The sequence below is a fragment of the Cupressus sempervirens genome, chromosome 9, assembly GCF_028749045.1.
Source record: "Cupressus sempervirens isolate cs-2001-9-10 chromosome 9, ASM2874904v1, whole genome shotgun sequence".
Lineage (NCBI taxonomy): Eukaryota > Viridiplantae > Streptophyta > Pinopsida > Cupressales > Cupressaceae > Cupressus > Cupressus sempervirens.
This window is the reverse complement of record NC_143126.1, coordinates 512,610,876-512,616,967: the sequence shown is the minus strand read 5'-3', so window position 1 is coordinate 512,616,967 and position 6,092 is coordinate 512,610,876.

The following is a 6,092-nucleotide window of genomic DNA, read 5'->3' as shown; positions in this document are numbered from 1 at the left end:
CAATGCATTGAGGTGATGCTTATAATTTGAATTCATAATAACCATTTCTCATCAACTTAAATTGTTTGTTTAGTACCCATTGCATTGACGTGACACTTACAAGGTTGAAGTATTGCAACTTCCTAGAAGGTCTGCCTACTCAATTCCATGATGATCCAACTTTCCTTGATCCTTGGGAGAATGATGCAGGAGCATCAAGGTCAAGGTTGAAGGCATGAGAAGACATTAAGGTCTCAAGATAACCAACATGACCATGTTAGAATAGTTGATGTAATAAGACCCTATCAAGGTCCTTTTTGATATGTTTGTAATCATTTTAGTTACATTTGAAAACATTAATTAACAAAAACCATATGTGCAGATATAAACATTAATCACAACATGTCCAATTTATTTGTAGGTATATTTTCCTATGAAGAAAGACCACGCCTGACAATATGAATTCAGAAGAAAATAATGAGACAATGGCTACATTATGGGCTCAGTTCTAAAGAAAACTTGATAAATGTTATTGTCCTTGCAAAAAGTGTAAGGGTTTAAAGAATCGAAGAATTCTAATCACAACAGCCCAAAGTCATTGTAGGCAATATGGTCATGTTGAAGGGGGCCATGATTTTCATCCATTCCTGAATGTGGATTTCCTATTGGAGAAACATGGAGGTGTGAATATCCATGCTGAGGATAACACTCCCATGGAAGAAGATGATAATGTGCTAGAGGACATGATTGAAGAAGATGGTATTGGGGTAAGTGATGAAGAGGCTCACAATGATGGTACTAGTGAATCTGATAATAATGATGAAGATGGTCTTGATATACCTTTTCTTGAGAAGGCACACGAGCCCTTATACCCAGGCTCCCAAACAACTCTACTTTCGGCTATAGTGTTGTTGGTGAACTTAAAGGTTATGAATAGTATATCCAATGTAGCAATGTCACGTATGCTAAGGTATGTCATTTTTGTCATCTTCAATGTTAGCATAGAATTACTATTCATTATATTAACAATGCATATTTTTTTATTGTAGGTTGATTAGTGTCTTTTTGTTACTACCATCAAACATTTTGCCTCATTTGTATCAAGAATTATCTAACATTATGGATCATATTGGAATGAAGTATCAAACAATGCATGCATGTCCCAATGATCACATTCTATATTATAAAAAACATGAACTTACAATAGAATGTCTTGATTTTCATGTTAGTAGATATCGGTCAAATCAAATAACAAAAAAAGTGCCTCACAAGGTTCTTTAGTACATTCCCATTATTCCATGTCTTGAATGGTTATTCAGGTGTGCTAGCTTGGCACAATTTAAGGATTACCATGCACGCAATAGAAGTCAAGATGACATTATGCGAATGCCTGTCAATGGTTTTGCATTTAAAGAGATAGAAGAAACATGGTCACACTTTAAAGAAGAACCTTGTAATCTGAAACTTTCATTGGCGGTGGATGGTGTCAATCCATATGGAGATATGAGATCTGTTTACTTAGTATGGCCTTTTTTTTTTATTAACAATAGCATTCCTCCTTGGATGTCCATAAAGAGGGAGCACATAATGTTGTCAATGATTGTGCCAAGTATTTTTTTATTTTATAGTTATCTAAATTAATTTATAAATAGTGCATAAAAATGGTTATAATAATTATGTAATGCTTATGTTCATTCAATTGCTAGGTAAATACCAAGTTAAAGATATGAAAGTGTATATTGAGTCTCTAATTGACGAGTTGTTGAAGTTATGGAATGACATCACTATGTATGACATCTCTAAACTGATAGGACATTGACAATTTTAATTCCATGCAATGCTTGTATGGACAATACATGATGCCCCTGGTCTAACTCATTTTTGTAGTATGTTATATTGTTAAGATCACATATCTTTGGTCTGTTATAGTGCTTACACATTACTATCGAATGCTTAAGTTGTGCATGATAATTGTATATGATCCAATTATACATGATCTTTTAGGTCTTCAGACAAAGGAAAAATTTGCATGTCCAGTTTGTGGTCCGAAGATGAAATGTCATCATTCAAGAAGTTTAGGAAAGTAGGTGTTTGATGATTTTAGACACTTTCTCCACAATAATCATAGGTATCAAATTGTCAAAAAACACATTTTCAATGGGAAAGAAGAGACATCATTAATGCCACAAAGAATGACACCTCATTTATGGAAGTTGGAATATGATCAACTAAATCGTCGAGGTAATGTCCAATTTTTTGTCCAAAGTTTACAATTTGTATTTTGATATTGTCTTATATTTACTAATGTTGTAACTAATGCTCATGAAGGTCGTCAAGGCATCAATGATCAACTTCCTAGAGGAATGAAAAGTTATCCTGCTCAATTTAGTGGGTTACCATACTACAAGGATCTCCCAATCATGCATTTGTTTGATGCTATGCATATTGGAAAGAATGTAACAAAGACACTATAGAAAATGTTGGATGGAAGGCATGATAGATAACAAATTGCTAAAATTTGTACTGATATTCATGAATCTAATCGTGCACTAAAAGTTTTCATTGAATCAAATAGGAATGGAGATTGCATAAATACAAGCGCCCTTCCTTGGTTATTAATGGAGCAACAAAGTGATGCATTAAAAGAAGTCATAAAAAAAAAATTCCAACAAGATTTGGTGCAAATATAAGCACCCTTCTATCAAAGAAAGGTGATTTTGGGCCAGGGTTGAAGATACATGATTGGCATACCTTCCTCAAGGTAAGTCATGTTTTCTATTTACAGTATATTTGTAACATTAAATGTAGTACCAGTTGCATTATTTAATAATATATTGAAATGATCATTTTTTAATGATTGCAGTTCGTCCTACCTCTATCCCTTCCACAACAGTTTGACAACAGTATTAAACAAGTTATATATGATCTTGAAAAATACATGAGGTTAGAAGAGTGTTTTTTTTTAGATTTGTAGCTTTTTATCTGAAATCTATTGTATAATTTTATTTGAAATCTCCTCTATGTGTTTTTGCGTGTTGAATCTCATTTAGGTGGTTATCATCTAAAGAAATTGATAAAAAAATATACAAAATATTGGAAGAGAAAAATTTCACAGCTTATTTGTGAAATGCAAAAGTGTTTACCTCCAACATTTTTCAATGCTCAAGAACACTATCTCATACATCAAGTTGAGGAGATTGAATTGTGTGGACTTGTACAAGCTAGATCAATGTGGATGGTTGAGAGGAATTTGAAATTTATGAAGGGCTTGGTTTGACAAAGAGCACATCCTGAGGGTTCTATGATAGAGAGATATATGATATACCAGACCATGGTGTATATCAATGAATATCTTCCAAAGTTTGTAGCAGGTATCCATCTAGATCGCATTTGGGATTCCAATTGTAAAGACAAATTCAAAGGGGAGTACCTGATGAGGAAAGGTAGATTAAGGAGGGTGAGAGGTAGTTATAAGTTTTTTTTTGTAATTTAACAATTCTTATCCATCATCAATATATATAAGTTGTTTCTAACTGGTGTAATTGTCTTCTTTATAGTTGGTCATGAGTGGGATGCACTACACTTGTATATTGCAAACAATCTTGATTGGATGATAGTGTGGATTGAACAGTCTCAAGAAAATGGTCACTCATTAACATGGGATGGTGTTGCATCATTGGTTAAAGAAGCTCATCGTAATGGAGATCCCAATGTTATGCCAATGATACTTGATCTAATATATGGCTTAAGAGATACAAAGGTATGCATAAGATTACTAATCAGGAGACATAAGCTTAATATCAACTCACAAATCAATGAGAAGATTCTTGACATGTTTGAATAATTACAGGTCAAACACCACAAAGCTATGTACTACCATGGTTATAAATTCCACACAAAAAAGTTAGATGAAACGAAGAAAATGTGTGATTTCGGGATAAGTGTTGTCTTCGCAGTCACCAATATTTCATCTAGAACTAACATACATCCTCAACAAGCTAAAAATTGATACTATGGCATTTTGGATGATATACTTGAGTGTGACTTTAATTCATTCAAAATAGTTCAATTTGTCATCAAATGGTTTAGGTTACGATTGAATCAAAATGATCTCGATAGGACTGTTATTGAACATGACAGTGGATTTACTATGATTAATACAAGGTCATTTGAGCCAGTCGGAGATGAGCCCTATGTTCTTCCAAGTCAATGTGAGCAAGTGTTTTACTTTGGTGTTCCAGAAAAACTAGGTTTTTCATTTGTTGTTAGATGTGACCCAAGAGGAAGGCCAGTAAAGTATAATGTGATCAAAGAAGAAGATATTGAAGAAGCACAAGAGGAAGTAAATGATTATCAGGAATGACAATTACCCAGTGATGAAGAAGAAGAAGATGGTGATGATTTTGGTCATGCTAATGATAATGGTGATAATGATGATGATGATGCTGATGATGATAATGATCATGGTGACAAAGATGGCGATGATCATGGCGATGATGGTCATGATGATGATAGTGATCAAGAGGATGATGATGGTGATGATGATGGAGGTGGTGATGATGACGATCAAAGTGACAAGTACGATGATGGTGATGATGATGATGATGATGACATGGATGATGATCATGATGATCAATGAAATCTTTAGGTATGATCAATGTCAACTATGATGGGGTCTTGTATGACCAAATATTTCTTTCCAAACCATATGTGCACATATAAACATTAAGTAGAACATGTCAAATATTTTTTAAGATATAACCATTAGTTATGCTAAATTTTTAACTTAAGACAAATGATTTACATATACAATCTACTTTATTATTAATATTTTTTTTGGAAGTCTGTTACTTTAAATTCGCTACTAGTTTCTAAGACTTACTAATTTTTTTCACAGGTCAATATGGATGCACCATGTCAAACACCTTTAGTAGAGGTAAACATTAATTATTGTAAATTTCAATGTTAATATAGAAATAAATGTTCTATTAGTATGTTCTTTTCTTTATGGCTTTGGAGTTATTTTGATGAAAGTATATGAATATTTGATGTCACAAATGATAGAAAAAAGCTACAATGATCGCTGATCAAATGCAATTTGAAATACGACTGTCATATCTACATGACATTGGCCTTAGTACTGACCCTATATTCATCACCCAACAAATTACACAAAGATACATTGATTAGCTTGTTCAAATTATCATCAAGGGTGATAGAAGTGAGGAGAAAGAGGCACTGAGAATAGAATTGGACCGTAGAATCCAATCTTTGAAAGTAAGCAGTAATTCAACTAAAGCAGTAATAGAAGTTCAATAGATACTAATATTTTATAGTATCTTATGGATCATGATCTCTGATTTTATGTGTTCTTGTCTAGATATATGTGCTAATTGTGACATCACATGCTGAACATGATCAAGGTGTAAGGAAACTTGGCAATAAAGAATATAACCATTTCCACATAACCCATAATAGATCTGAAATAAATACGAAATTAAAATCCACATGCAAGAGAATAGACAACATACCCATAAAATTCTGACACAAGATATACCCTGGGAAACCCTCATTGAGGGAAAAAACCTAGCCTCCAAAAGCATCCATCACCATGTATTATTCAGTTAAAAATACCATTGCCATACAACCATGGAAGCCTTCATGGCCATAGCCACAATCGAGCAAACTATGTGAACAAGCATGAATCCACACATCCCATGCCATGCTTTCAACCTTCACAAATGCTCCCTTGGCTAACCTGTCAAGCCTTGTCCCGCTCGACTCTTGCCTCTTGTCTTCTCCTTGTCACTCTCTCACACTCACAACAACTACCCTTGTGGCTGCTTATATAGTAGCAAGTCCTAGAAAACCACTAAATGGTATTACATCAACCATGTGCTACCTAACCCACTAACCCCCCATTTAATATTGGGCATTTAATTCTTTTCCCCAATATTAAATAATTACATAAAATATTATCACAATGCTACAATACAACTTATCAAGAATATTCCATGAGAATCTTTACATGTTGCACGTCCATCTAGGCACAACATTACATAATAAAAATAAAATAATAAAATAACAATATTATGCAATGTGTGCAACACCCA